This window comes from Antedon mediterranea, chromosome 2, assembly GCF_964355755.1.
Source record: "Antedon mediterranea chromosome 2, ecAntMedi1.1, whole genome shotgun sequence".
Taxonomy (NCBI): Eukaryota; Metazoa; Echinodermata; class Crinoidea; order Comatulida; family Antedonidae; genus Antedon; species Antedon mediterranea.
Genome location: NC_092671.1, coordinates 27,300,166 through 27,316,247, shown reverse-complemented (window position 1 = coordinate 27,316,247; position 16,082 = coordinate 27,300,166). Strand labels below are relative to the sequence as shown.

General features: G+C 33.5%; 1 protein-coding gene across 3 annotated transcripts in view; it reads left to right on the top strand.

The window, feature by feature from the left end:
• Positions 1-1,967: 1,967 nt before the first annotated feature.
• LOC140040825 (vitamin D 25-hydroxylase-like) overlaps positions 1,968-16,082 on the top strand; it is a 100,928-nt gene continuing 86,813 nt past the window's right edge. For 2 of the 3 annotated variants that reach the window (XM_072087055.1, XM_072087051.1), the window contains exon 1: positions 1,968-2,034. The gene's annotated coding sequence lies outside the window, so the exon portion shown is untranslated. Of the gene's footprint in view, positions 2,035-7,640; positions 7,692-16,082 lie in introns of those variants that run through there. The other variant, XM_072087054.1, reaches the window with a different exon arrangement.

Here is a 16,082-nt window from a genome sequence, read left to right as displayed (position 1 = left end):
GAGTGTTGGTAGCCCCTACTTTCAGATTATAAACACATAATTATATAATACTTTATTACTGTCAATTGTTTCTCAACGTTTGTATTAATTAATAATTACAAAAATATAAACGTATTAGTGGTCTTTAAATGTACTTTACTATTTCAATCGACCATGAGACAGTGACAGTTTTAATAAAGTATTAAATCGGAAATGTTTTACTCTATTTAGTGGTATATTATTTATAGGCCTATAAAAAAATATTTCGTTAATGATTGGATAATAAAGAAATATAAAGAATAAAAAAAATTGGGTTTGTTAAAATGAGTCCAAATAACAAATTTCGACTCATTTTGTGACAAGTTTCTAGGTGCTAATTTTGGTTGACTACATAAATCATTGTGTCTATTTATTTGTTTCTGTAAACGACAATGTTTTATAGTCCTGCCGTACGTACATTTGAAACCGACAGTTTTTTTACGCTGAAATGACTATGTATTCGAGAACCATCTGTGGGCACGAACTAGATGGTACGCGAGCGAAATCTAGTAGAGACAATTGAACGAAAACATTATGAAAGGGGTTTTGTTTTTTCAGTTCATAATTATAAGCGGCCATACCCCTACCCCAACCCTTAAAATGGCAATTTCCGGTAACTAGAAGCTCTAATTTTAAAAAGAATTTCTTCTAGAGAATTTGTTTTCCATATTTCAAATTATGTTCCATTTGCATCGTCGTAGCAACCCTATATTTCCAAATTTTCTTCACCTCTCAGTGACCATGATGGGGCGAGGTCCTAGGGACTCTTATACATTGTTATTTAAAATTAAGTGCAATTTCCGGCCATCTAGCAGCTCTATTTTTCCAATTTGTTTTACCTCAGCCCCAACCATGGTGGGGCTGAGGTCCTGGAAACACTTAATATATATTTTTATTTCCTATTATAAATTATAATTGGCACTTTCAAAACTATCATGGGCTAAGATCCTGGAGGTACTAATAAATATATTTTTATTTTATATTTGAAATTAAGTGCCATTTCCGGCCATTGAGCAGCTCTATATTTTTCAAATTTTCTTACCTCAGCCCCATCATGGTTGGGGCTGAGGTCCTGGAGACACAATTAATATATATTTTGATTTCCTATTTTAAATTATAATTGCCATTTTCGAACTATGGTGGGCTAAGATCATGGAGACACTAATAAATATATTTTCATTTCATATTTTAAATTAAGTGCCATTTCCGGCCATCTAGCAGCTCTATTTTTCCAATTTGTTTTACCTCAGCCCCAACCATGGTGGGGCTGAGGTCCTGGAAACACTTAATATATATTTTTATTTCCTATTTTAAATTATAATTGGCACTTTCAAAACTATCATGGGCTAAGATCCTGGAGGTACTAATAAATATATTTTTATTTTATATTTGAAATTAAGTGCCATTTCCGGCCATTGAGCAGCTCTATATTTTTCAAATTTTCTTACCTCAGCCCCATCATGGTTGGGGCTGAGGTCCTGGAGACACAATTAATATATATTTTGATTTCCTATTTTAAATTATAATTGCCATTTTCGAACTATGGTGGGCTAAGATCATGGAGACACTAATAAACATATTTTTATTTCATATTTTAAATTAAGTGCCATTTCCGGCCATCGAGTAGCTGTATTTTTCCAAATTTTGGTTGGTGTTGGTGTCATTTGCAATTACCATTTTCACACCCCAGATATTTAGAAGTATTAGTTATTACTCACAAAACTAAAAATATAAATTTTGTATGACATGGGGATACAATTTTAGGCCCTATTTTGTGTCAGTTGGGGTTTACAAACGTTTATTAGACATACAACCGTTGGTGGCGCTGTTTAGGGCCACATTTTGGGGATCTGGCATTATTTTTCCCAATCTGGCATTATTTGAGACAGGATACGGCATAATTTAAATTTTATCGCTGGCAACGCTGATATTATATCATTCTTTGGTATAGATTGTAAACAAACCATTTCGCCACATGTTTTTGTATGGGAAATTCCGATGGGTTGAGTTAAAAAGGTAGGTAGAAAAGAACGTTTAAAACACACATAATAGCAGTATCTTTTTTTTTTGCAACACCCTTAACAATTTTAATGTTATATGGGCAAATCTTAACATATTTTATTTTAATTTGGATTGAATTAAGACGCGTTTTTGTTATATACTGTACCCAGCTCTAGCTAGGACTAGGCCGGGCCTAGATAGTTGGCCTGTATGCTGTAGTACTTCGAGTACTCGAGCCTAGTACGGATTATCGGTTATTATAATAATAATATTGGAAATTCGTTATTGCATAGTATACTGTACTACTACTACTACTTTAGCTAGGGTGCTGCTAGGCTTCTCCTAGCTAGGCCTAGCATTAGTTTCAGCTTGACAACTGCCATTCTGTTATGTGGCTAGTGATGCTACTTAATGGGATCCAGTCAAGTCGCCCCATCGCAAAGTCGCCCAATACAAAGTCGCCCCATCGCAAAGTCGCCCCATCGCAAAGTCGCCCCAAAACAAAGTCGCCCCGGCACAGTCGCCCCATTACAAAGTCGCCCCATCGCAAAGTCGCCCCAACGTAAAGTCGCCCCAACGCAAAGTCGCCCCATTGCAAAGTCGCCCACGGTTTTATTTCGGAAGTGCCACCGCTAGTAGTACGCTGTTTTAATCATATAGCGGTTGCGTTTGATATCGATTGCGTTGTTACTTTGGTCGCGCTAAATGTCGTATACATTATAATGTTTATCCTATTATATACATAATTTGTGTTTTAATTTTTATTTTACAGGTTTTAATAGTGATGTGCTTTTTAAAAATCATTAAAAAATAGTCCCTTGTTTGAAAGTTCTAAAAAGATTTCGAAAAGATTATCCCTGATTTATAGTTTCGAAAATGTTAATTTAATATGATTTTAAAATTAGTTACCAGAGCCACAATTACGAATCTTTCTTCAACCTACGCGTGGATACCAGCTCATTTTTTAGGATAATATAATAAGTGTATAAATAGTATTAGTAGGCCTTCGTATATTTACAGTAGTTAAAACAATAACAGCGTTGTAAGACAATAAATGTTATATAGGCTACTTATTGATCATTTTGCATTTATTGACAAGTTATGTGTCTATAGTTATTTAATTTTAATTATGACTTTTCAAAATGAAGAAATAAAAAAAAGGGGATTTCTTCGCCGATATGATCGTTTTACACATGCAGGTATTTTAGTAAAATTAAAACGCTACATTTTGGCCATGGAAAAACCATCGTACAGTATGATTATCGTGTGCGTGTTTTTTAAAAAGGGGAATCCCCGACAGGCAGCAGAAAGACGTAGCAGCTGTGAGAAGGAAACAGATACCAGAAGGAGCAGCTCCTATTGGTTTCAGAGAATGTTTCAGATTGCGAGTCGCTTTTTATTCAACAGCAGAATGATCATTTTACTGAAGAAATTCTTTTCAACCCTTTTGGTTATAGAACATTCTAATTATCATGCCTAATAAATATCCTCATATCGGGTGTTTATTTAATTTTAATAAACAAGACAGTGAAGAGGCACGGAATAATACGTACACGGACGTACGACGAATACACACATGCACGTCATCATTTACGACATAGTGGCGATATGATGCAATTTTATAATGGATATAATGATGGGATTGCATTTCCAGGCTTATAATCAATGTTCATTGTAATACTATGTATATAATAGTAAACTGAATGTTTATAAATAAATTGTTTTACCTAATTTGTTGCATATAAAAAATAAAAGACACAGACGTAGCCTACGTTCCCTATAAAGTATTTCACATTTAAATTTATGTACTGTTAAATGACATTATGCTGAATAATAGGCTTACTATAATCTTAAACTATGTTTACAAATTGTCATTTTTAAGGCACACATCTTTCTCTCATCATAGACCTCAGTGTAAAATAAAAACAAAAATCAATTATTAATATAGGCCTAATAATAATAAATATTCATCGACCAAAGTAAAAATAATCTAGATCGTATAACATCATTTTATCGCGACCAAAATTAAACGCCACCAATTTCGAACGCGACTGATATCATCGTAAAACTCCGACGGGGTTTCCCCATCTTCAGATGGTGCGTTGTAGTGCGACAACGGCGGAGTAATTACGGGGGTTTCCCTCTGGTGAGAGCTAGCACGACGTTAGTGCGACCGCGGAGTGATTAGTTGGGGGCTTCCTCTCTGATGATTGGGGAGCGTGCCGATCGTGTGACCCGAGACTACATGGCGGGGCTTCCCCTTTTATGCCTACACGTTCCGTGTTATTTTGTGTATCATTGCGACATTTTACGCACTTTTAAACTATTTTTTAACGTTTTGGGGTGACTTTGCGATGGGGCGACTTTGTGTTGGGGCGACTTTGCGATGGGGCGACTTTGCGTTGGGGCGACTTTGCGATGGGGCGACTTTGCAATGGGGCGACTGTGTCAGGGCGACTTTGTTTTGGGGCGACTTTGCGATGGGGCGACTGTGTATGGGGCGACTTTGTATGGGGCGACTTTGCGATGGGGCGACTTGACTAGCATCCCCTGCAGGGGGCTACCGCCAGTAATGAATACTTGATAACTACGCTTGAGTAGGCTCGGTTTTAACATTTAAATTAGAAGGCGGAGTTTAAACGTGAAAAGGGCAAGACAGGGTGAAGCTATAAATGATGATAGCGCGCGAATCTTTGACATTTGTTATTGGTTCAGTTATTATGGCTGAGCATGCCTCCGTCTCTATTGCTATCATATTAATCTATTTTATAATATCAGGGACCCCTGAAAATATCAGATATGATCAGTATTCATACTTGACAATTTAATATCTACATCGTCAGTAATAATTATTATTATAATGTATTCTATATTAAAAAATCGGAAAATGGTTTTTATAGAGCCCTGCTTATTACTTAAGTAAAATTGTAGTAATGGGGCTTATTAATATTATTTATTAATTTCATAAAATGTATATACTTTATTTTAAAATTAAAGATGTATTGTCTCCCAAAATCATGAAAAATAAAGATTTTTAAAATCGGACTTTGAATAGTCAATTATGCAGTTTTAATGAAGCTGTTCACTTCCATAAGAAAAAAAAACGGGAGAAAAATTATTTCACATATAAAAAGACAAAATAAACAGTTAAATTACCCAAAAACTCATTGGCTTCCAGACAATTTGACCATTTTTTGCTTTAAATTACAGTTTTTTCAGGTAAATAATTTTTTTTCAGACCCAATTTTTTGTGAAAGTGAATAACTATTATGTGACATTAAAATAACATATTCAACAAAAAGATTAAAAAAAACATTTTTTTCAGGGGACAATAATCTTTAAGATAATAATAATCATTGCAGAAATAATGATGCTGAAAGCTGTCCGTTATTTGAAAAAAAAAACATTTAAAGAACTGACTACAAAAGATTGCTCACGTTAGTTTTATTATAACAGTCATCCACCCTGCGAAACCTAATAACCTTTAACCTACAGTAGTAAGTAGGCCAGGTAGCCTACGTTGGCTAGGTTCAGGACTGATTGCCCATAAAACATTCGATATATAAATATCAACACCCCAGACAGTGTAATAATGACCTTTCCAGACCGAAGCCATTCTGGTTTGACTGAGGGTCTGGGCTTCTCCAAGATTACGCAAGTTGTCTAGGACCTCTTCAGGTAAAGCTTCAATAATGGGGCTATTCGATTTGATTTGAACATTCGATGTATAAATATCAACACCCCAGACAGTGTAATAATGACCTTTCCAGACCGAAAACCATTCTGCCCGAAATTACAATACTTTCTCGATACAACTCCATATTTTATTAGTGGAAAATGCATTTTTATTTAACATCAATCTTATCAAGCCAGGCAAAGACTGAATATTAAAAGTACAAAGAACAATGTAAACCTATAAACAATTATTTGCAATTAGCAATGTATAATAAATAAAATCAATCATGGAGAAGGTGGAAAGATTATATACACTGCCATGGGAATGGATACTTGAGTGGCGCCATATGTCAGTTGTGTGAACACCCATATAACTATTTGGTCAAAGTTGAATTATATCTTTCGAGGGTGTAAATATATAATAATATGCAACCGAGAGTAAAATTAATAGTTAAACGTAAATTTGAAATTAAATTTAACTTTTTAACGACAATTTGCAATATCATAATCTATGGCGTACCAAACTGTCATTTATTTAGGCAACTAAAATATCTTAGTTTTTAATAGATGTAGTTAGTTTACAATATAGATCTTAGGTTCCAATAGAGATATATCCCTGTTATAACCAAGATATCTTTTCAATAAAGATATCTCTATTATTCCAATTAGAGACAATTAGCATATGTCTTAAGAGATATATCATAGTTTTGTTTCCTTGAGTTAGGCCTATTAGCAATTTAGTATTCCTATCAAATAAACTTGGTAGGCCTATATAGACGACGCAATTCCCATAAGAATAAATAGGCCTATACTAACTATTATATTAAAATAAATGTATTATCTAAAATCATTTCATTACTACTCAACTTATCAGATGTTATCGTAAATAGTGTTGTCATTTTCTTTATCAATATTATCGGTATCGATATAAATCTTCAACCATCTTCAACTATCTTTAATATTTATTACCAAAATTGGTAGGCATATAGGGCTACCCGGGAGGGCTACGTGTTCCGTTTTGCTGAATCGGAATTAATTTTAAGTATACAATAATATTGTCATACGTCGGTATAAACTGTACTTATACTCGACGCAAAGTATTCAAGTTCACCGGTGTAGAGGAGGTCGTAAAATGATATTCGCGAGCTGTTTGATCGTAGGCCTATAACTGTCAATCTTCGAGTTTCCAATAACAACCCCGCCTTCTAATTTAAATGTTAAAACGTTTTGTCCCACGCTTGAGTAGGCTCGGCTAACAAAATGAATTTTGTCGCGACAAAATAAATTTTGTTGCAACAAAATGAATTTTGTCTACACAGAATAAATTTTGTCTACACAGAATACATTTTGTCGCCACAAAATGAATTTGGTCCACACAGAATTAATTTTGTCTACACAGAATTAATTTTGTCCACACAGAATTAATTTTGTCTACACAAAATGAATTTTGTCGTTACAGAATGAATTTTGTCGCCACAAAATGAATTTTGTCGTTACAGAATGAATTTTGTCTACACAGAATTAATTTTGTCTACACAGAATGAATTTTGTCGAGACAAAATGAATTTTGTCAAGACAAAATGAATTTTGTGAAAAAAAAATTAATTTTGTCCACACAGAATAAATTTTGTCAACACAAAATGAATTTTGTCAATACCAAAATGAATTTTGTGTTGACAAAATGAATTTTGTATTGACAAAATTAATTATGTGTAGACAAAATTGTAATATTTCAACAAAATTAGCATTGTCCCAGATAACACCATTCTACTATAATACTATAGGCCTAGTCTAATGTAGACCTACAGATATGAGATATTTTTAGAAATATGATTGTGAATGATGGATGACTTTTATACATATTTCATTGTTTTATTGGTTTATTTTCAGTTATAATGCCACACTACTGTATTGCATTTGGTTGCAACAATGTGTCAATGTGTTAGACGACGCCATGATTCACGTGTATAAACATAGGAAATGTGCCGCCCTCAACGGTTTGTTATGATTTTATAACCACTCGGATTTTAGACGTCGGTTTGCCATTTCTCTCTATTGGACGACCTATAGAATTGGACGACCTATAGAATTGGACAACCCATAACACGAAACCGACGACCCCCATAGCCTAGCCTAGGCCTAAGTGTGGTATAATATCCCGAAGCCGAACATAGCCAAAGATCTTTAAACCATACCTTATATAATACTCGCAAGCAAGCAATTGATTGAAAAAATACAGAAATATCGCCATTTGATACTGAATGTGTCGACACGAACAAACGAACAGATAGGGTGGAACGTCAAGAGTGCATCATTAAAACTGCATTTGACTCGATTAGCACACGAAATTTAGAGTTAAAATACAAGGCAGGTGCGAAAGAGAATTATTGGTAATCTTGGGTCTTAGGTTTCGTGATATTAGGTCTTAGGGGGTCTTAGCTTTCGGAATCTTAGGTTTCGTGAAACCATGAAACCCTAGGCCTAGTTATTTTGAGAAATGGACACTGGGCAGCGATTGATAGGTAACGGGACGATTCGGCCCTGAGACAGTTCGGCCCGGGACTATTCTATTTGGCCCTGAGACGATTCGGCACACTTAAATTTATCGGCTTTGATGTGCATTTTATAAGCATAAACCAAACGTTAATTTCAGAGAGACGATAGGGTAGTACTGCTAGGAATAAAGATGCAATAAAGCAAACGTATTTGAAAACATTGTCGAAAATGATCATTTTTTAGTCACGCGAACGATGTAAACAAGTTACGCCCTCTGTTGGCCGCTTGGCGAATGCACGAAATAAACAAGGTTTTCGAAGTAATAAATTGAATATAAAATGACGTTTTCTTAGTAATTTATTATATATATTATGTCAACATTGTCAATATCAATAAAATACGGATTGTTAAACACCTTTAAAAACTTGATAAATACCAAAACAAAACAAATTAATATGAATTTGGTCTAAAGTGAGACGTTTCGGCCCACAAAGTGGGATGTTTCGGCCCAACCCACTAAAAGTGGGCCGAATAGTCCCGGTCCCTGAATCCGATTGATACTACAGTCGTGGATATACAGTTTAGGGTGGTGTTTCCCAAATAAATCAAAACACGATTTCCTTGCGGAATTTCAAAGAGGGCAGTGGTTCATTGCAATAAAAATGTAATAATTCAACGTTTATGTGCGCGATTTATTGGTTTTAAACACGAGTTAGTACCGTATATTTCGGTGTATAAGTCGCACTTTTGACACGCAAATTTGACCTCTAAATTAAGGGTGCGTCTTATACACCGAACATAAATGCCTCACCACAGAGATTGTACATATCGTCACCTCGTTTGCTAGGACTGAGTAGGCTAGGCCTAGCTACAGTATACTAACGTAACGGCAACCTGCTTCTGCCTAGTTTTCAAGGCATTTTAGCATGATGTTATACTAAAATATGATGAAAAGATTTGTTCATTATTGAGCTGTTGTAGGCGCTCCGATAAAATTTCATTTGTAAACGTTTACGATTGGAATAGCCTAGGCTAGTATTTATTTATAGTTATACGCACGACCGCCGTACCCCCAGCGCAAGCCCTTCTTGGCGGCCACATGGTGTACGGTATTCGACTAGTATACTCTCCAGGTTATTACAGCATGGACTAGCGTACACGCTTCTCGGATACATAGATACTAATCGAATACGATTGTCCGTGAAAACGTGCGCCCTCTCGAAATGATCGAGCGAGGCTAGCCCACACACGTACGTGTTACACACACGGTCATGCACTCGATGTTGCGGGTGCGAAATTCATGAATAACAAGTTAGAAAGAACTTGTTGAGGCTGGCGAGCCTAGGTAAGAAAAAACCTAAATAAAGGACGCTGTTGTAGATATAACAAAATATATTATTACAATAATATTGATTACAATTTTTTTTTAAATTGTTTTGATGAAATATAAGGTGCGTCTTATAAAAAATACCGATATTTTACTCTCAGTTAGGGGGTGCGTCTTATACACAGGTGCGACTTATACACCGAAATATACGGTAAGTGCACTTTTTCCCCAAATCCAAATTGAATGTAATGTTCTTTTTTCATTTGTTTGTAATGAACGAATTGTGCTTGTGTGTACAAATATTAACCATGTGTAGGCTTCCTCAAGGAACATACAATGTGTTTTAGTACTTCATTCACGTTTCTCATGGTAGGGATGCGATAGTTGTTTTCTATCCTGTTCGAGATAAATATGTTATAATTTAAAAGTACACTCACCTACTACGCTGCTCGATACACGAGGAATAACAAACATATAAGTGATAACTAGGCCTAACGTCCTTCATAGTTAACAAAAACAACTTCTCACCAGAATAAAAAATGAATGTGAATTGTCGAAACATGGAATAAAATATCATCAGTCTTATATTACTTAAATTCAAATTCAAATTCTTTATTGCAACAAAGTAAACATTGTTGACTTTACAATATTAAAATAGCTATTAATAAATAATTTAAAATACAAGTTCATTACAACATATAAAAATAACATAAAATATTTAAATAATAATGATAAAATGTTATTTAAAAAATAAAAAACAAGCGCTGTGAGTCATGTGTTTATACCTGGCCTACCTACCTACCTACCTGGTTTATATCTGTTGATTTAGCATTTTTTGTTTTTTATCTTATTAATTAAATTGTCGGTTCTCCATTTCCAGGAGTCCCCATCCGGGAGCCATGGTTCCGTAGACCACCCAAAGAAACGAACAACTGTTTAAGTTTGAAACATACGGGTATGTTACGCATTTATATTCATGCAGTTATCACTAATTGCTATAATTTAATATTTTACAAATAATGAAAGAGTTGACTGAGCGCAGCCTCGGCCTTACTTATGATGACTTTAAGCAGTTATAATATTCAAGAGAATTGCAACGGACTATAGACAGATCCCAGTAATCTTCGGCACATCATTTATACCGTGGTCGCAAACACCTGTACGGCATTTGGCATCTCTATTCAAAACTACAGCAACCACAAGACTATAGCAAGCAAACGAAGCAGCGCTCTCATATCATACACGGCCTCTAATTAGTTGTGGCTAGAAACATTTTTTTTTAAAGCTAATAATAGAATTAGTAATGTATTTTTATATTTTTTCTAATCCTTGATTATAATAGATGTATTTTCGAAAATAGATTTGGAAAAAAGACATATTTTTTAAAGTCTGATGTTACAAGTTATAGGCCGGTGTCTTTCATCTTTCCAGTTTCTAGTATCAACTTGATTTTTTGCCGAATGTGTGAAACAAATGTATCTTTACTTTTTTTCAATGCGAGGTTTTTTAGACCGAAATGACCAAAGAATTTGTTAAAGTCTCACATATAGTCTTCTTTATAAAACTACAATTTTCATTCTTTGAAAGTTGTTTTAAATGTGATCGATTAATTTCAGAGAGTTATTATTGATGAACATTTTTTTATGTTTGTGAATGATATCAACTTATTTAAAGTACACCATGCATGATCTATTGCTTTTACAAGAATCTAACTGAATGGTGAGATTGAGATATGAATGTGAATACATGTATTCACATTCATATCTCAATCTCAATGTATCTAAATGTATAGTGTCAGTTATTCATGGTCATACTAATCTACGTCTGATAGGGGCCCGGTAGCATTATTTTTTTTCCTATTCAATTAAGCCAGAAATCATGAATATTTCATAAGAATAATTATGACATAATATGGAACTTTATAGAGGGCGCTATATATATTAACCATCCAATAATATCTAATAAAAATAAATACCCGTTAACAATACCCAAATAAATAAATTTCTTACAAATTCACTTTGCTACTTCAATTATCTCTAGAGATGGCCTTTACTCAGTTCTTAATACTCAAAACCCAATTAAATACAATAAACAAATAAATGAATACAACAATAAATAAATAATTACCGTAATACCCTAATTCCCCTATACATATACTTGCATCATCGTTACACTTTACAATATTATTCAATTAATTTCATTTTATAAATCTCGAATTACCCTTTTAAATTATTATCCCCATTCCCTAAGATTCAATTAATACAACACTTTCTCTATCTCGTCTTATATACTTCGATTATAAATCATTCATCGTCTAATATATTTCAGTCACTAATTTTATTAATTTCTCTTATTTATTTTCATTTCTTTTTCACATAATTATATTTAATTCATAATTCAGTATACATTCCATATTTATAATAACAATACTTTGTTTCACACTATTTCTTAAATTCGTATACTATTCTATTCTCTTTCATACATATAATTGTTACTTCATAATTCATCTATCTATTCCATATTTATAATTACAATACTTTGTTTCACACTATTTCTTAAATTCGTATACTATTCTATTCTCTTTCATACATATAATTGTTATTTCATAATTCATCTATCTATTCCATATTTATAATTACAATAATTTGTGTCACAATATTTCTTAAATTCCTAAACTATTCTATTCTTTTTCACATATATAATCTTTGTTAATTCATAATCTTAGTATCTATTCCATATTCATAATCACAATAGTTTATACGTTGATAAGAATGCCATGTAAGTTCACATCAGGTGGCTGTTTCACACACAAGCGTTGTACATAATAGAATTCAACGTATTATTTCAGTCAATATTATATAAATAAACATAACAATTATGCTACCAAATATTCATTTTTTCTATAAAATTAATCAAAATATGCACATTTTCCATACAATTAGCTTCATAATTAAATATTTTCAATACAAGTTGGGTAGCAGTGGGTAGCACATTATGTATTCTTTCATTTGATACCATACAGTTTGTCCATTTGCATTTTAAAGAATAATTTAACCTGAAAATGTGTTTTTTGGTCATTTTTTGCTAAAAGTTGTTAGACCGAATATAAAAATGTAATATTTCTTTTACATGGATATACCCAGTGGGTTGTACACTACATGATTCAATCACTTTTATGTTGGTTCGATGGGGTTTGCTATGTTTTTTGGGGGGTTTGCGGGGGTTTGCGGTGTTTAGCAATACCCTATGATGTTATTATAATTTATATGCTTTGTAATGAAAAAATAATAATACTACCAAATATGCATTATTCATTTTCTTAATTTTCTTAATAATAATTAATCTCCTGTAGAGAAAAAGAAAGACATTCAGAAAACTGATTGGCTATTGCAACAAAAGTACAAAATGCTAAATAATTTGATTGTATAGCCATATTTTTTACATTATACAGTACTAGTATCTTTAATTAGGTGATCATTTAGAATAAAATGATCACCTATTGTTATTGTATGAAATCTTTATTATTTTTTTTTTTTTCTTTTTATTGTTTCTGTTTAATGTCAATGATTACCAAAATTTCAGAATATCTTTTAAATAATATAACTTAATCCTAATCAGCTTTCCAGCGTGATCACTCATCCGTGACGTCATTTATACGCCATTTTGTGAAATCACATTATCAATCATATCTTCATAATTCATTATGACATATTAATGAAATTCACTACAGGTAAACTTCAGGTCAAGGGTAAAAATATTAGCAAATAAAAAGTTGCGCGTTTCAAGGTCATGCACGTGAAATCGCGCGTTAAAAATTTAAAACGCGCAAAATTAGGTTTTGATCAATTTAGAGCATGAATTAGGCCATTTGCGCGTTTCAAAAAATTACTGCGCAAAAATGCGTTTTTGTGCGCACGATTCTTAAAATGCGTAAAAAAAAAAATTTGATGTATAAATCACATTCTACTCACAATCCTTAGTACATTCACCAATTTTGAGTCCATTCCGACTTAAAATAACGCTATACGAGCACGTTAAAAGTGACAAAATGCGCACACTAATTGTACAAAAGTGCTAAAAATGGTAAAAAATAAGGACTTTTTAAAATGAATATACAGTAACTCTTCAGAATGGCAGATGACCCCCAATTTTTTTAACTTATTATGGAAGCCAATAAGTTGTAGATACAAATGTATATACACATTAGACGTACAAAATGGTATGACGTCATCAAATGGCCACTTGAATTTAAAAATTAGGAATTTTTTTCTTTTTGTGTGGGTTATCACATTCAATAGAGCGCATCTCCGTTATTTGAGCCCGATTTTCGCACAACTTTTAGTATGTGCTTGCTCAATTAATTATTCTTCTAATGAGTTGTCAACATTTTTATTTTGATGACGTCATCACGCGTAAAAACTTGAATAACCTAGGTCGTGTAATTTCAGCTACACCATACATTTGAATATCTTATAGCTCTTCAGAATTAAAGGTGACCTTGAAGATTATAAGTTATTATGAAAGCTGATGAAATGTAGATATGAATTCATATTAAAATTAAGCCTATCGGATGTTGTGATGTTATCATATGGCCAGTTGAAGTTAAAAAGTTATACAAATTTCAAAGACCGCGCATTGCGCTTCTACGTGTCAAATTTTCTTCCAATCCTTATATTTATTTTCTCAATTCATTATCTTTCAAAATTGTCATCTTCGAGTTTATTTTGAAAATTCCATCATACCAAAAAATTAGAACACGATATGAGTCCCGTAATTTCACCTATGCTACACTGTATATAGATATACAGTATATACTGTACATATTGTATGACACATAGGTAGAACTCAGCACTATAAGTGGAGTGTTGACAAAGTGCGAGGCAGCGAGGCACGCGAGGCATGCGAGGCACGCCAAATACTTGTGCGAGGCATCATTTTATCATTTCCAAAAGTGCGAGGCATGCGAGGCATATATTTTACAATTTCAAAAAGGTGCGAGGCATATCTTAACGTGCTATTATGCTATATTATAGGCCTAATAATCAATCGATACAAGCGTATCTAAATAGATTCGTGTATACACTCATCATGTTGTTTATTTTTATGTAACGACTGTTTTTTCATTCAAGTCATATCGTGTCAAATTTTACTTTTACAAAAGTGCCCAAACTACGGTTCAAAAATCTGAACGACAGTCTTCAACTTTCGATAAACAATAATTGTTATAGCGACACACTCATCAAATGACTGCAATGTTTGTTGGCATTTCGAGCGTGTTCACTCACATGTCTCTCGAACATAGCAGAGTGAAAATAATATTTTGTCACACCCCTGCGCCTAGATCCGGTAGACCCGAGAGATGGAAAATCCCTCTTTACTATTTAGCAGGTAGCGGAATGATTCAGCCCTCAGCTCAGAGGACTGTGGTGCATTCCCCTACTATAGCACGTGGTTTCAGCAGCAACGCACATACTTCTCTCTGAGCGGCGTGCCAAAGACATTTTTGACATTCCATTCTCTACGAACAACACGTGTACCTCTCGCAAATAAGGTGAACAGCGATTGCCAGGACAAGTTCAATAACTGGCGGTGAATAAAAGGTAACTGATATGCCGATCCAATAACATGCCGCAAAGAAAAAAATTGCGACAGAATTCTGGAGCGCGTGTGAAAAAAGACTTACGTCCGACAATTGTAATACTAGGCCTAAAATTAAACTTTAGCTAATATGCTTAGCCCTAACCTAGATAAGAGGCCTATGTAGAAAATAATTTAATCAATTTTGATATAATAATAATTGGTGTAATATTTAATAATGATACACTATTCCTGCTTTAGTAAGCTAGGTATATTACGAACGATTTTTATTTATTGTTGTCCATGTACATACTAATAAACCTGGCGCTTGTTTCCTTCGCTTGTATTTTTACTCCAAATTTGATAACTAACTTTATCGTGTGAATACCACACCTTAGAAGTATACCTCATGAGTACTTTAATGAAAGAATCACATAAAAAGGAATAAATAAATCCTTAAATTAATGATTTTACAGGCGTGTTTCTCGCACACTGTTCTTCGCGAATTTCATTTATTCAATGTTCAATATTTTTGTTTCTATGGAGCGCCAAAAGAGCAACGATAATAGAGGACTAAAACTCAGTGGAATGCGTCGATTTCTCATGCATTTATTGGTGAAAAACACGTTTTATTTCAATATATTTGTTAATTTGTCAATAAAAATGCTGTAATATGTTACTGCTGATACTGTTCTGTTTTCAAAGAATAATAATCGATCCTAAATCAACATCACTACCTAGTCTAGACCTAGGACATCCTACTAAGGATATTATGATGAATTTTTCTATTTTATTCTTTAAAAGGTTAACGACGGTGTACATTATCAACAGTAACATTTTTCCTTACTGACAGTGACAAAATCTATTGAAATTGTACTTGATTTTCACCAAATAATGCGTTAAATATAATAAATGGATTCCACAGAGTTTTTAGCCCTCTAATTAATTTTGCTCTTTTGGCGTTCCATAGAAACCAAAATATTGAACA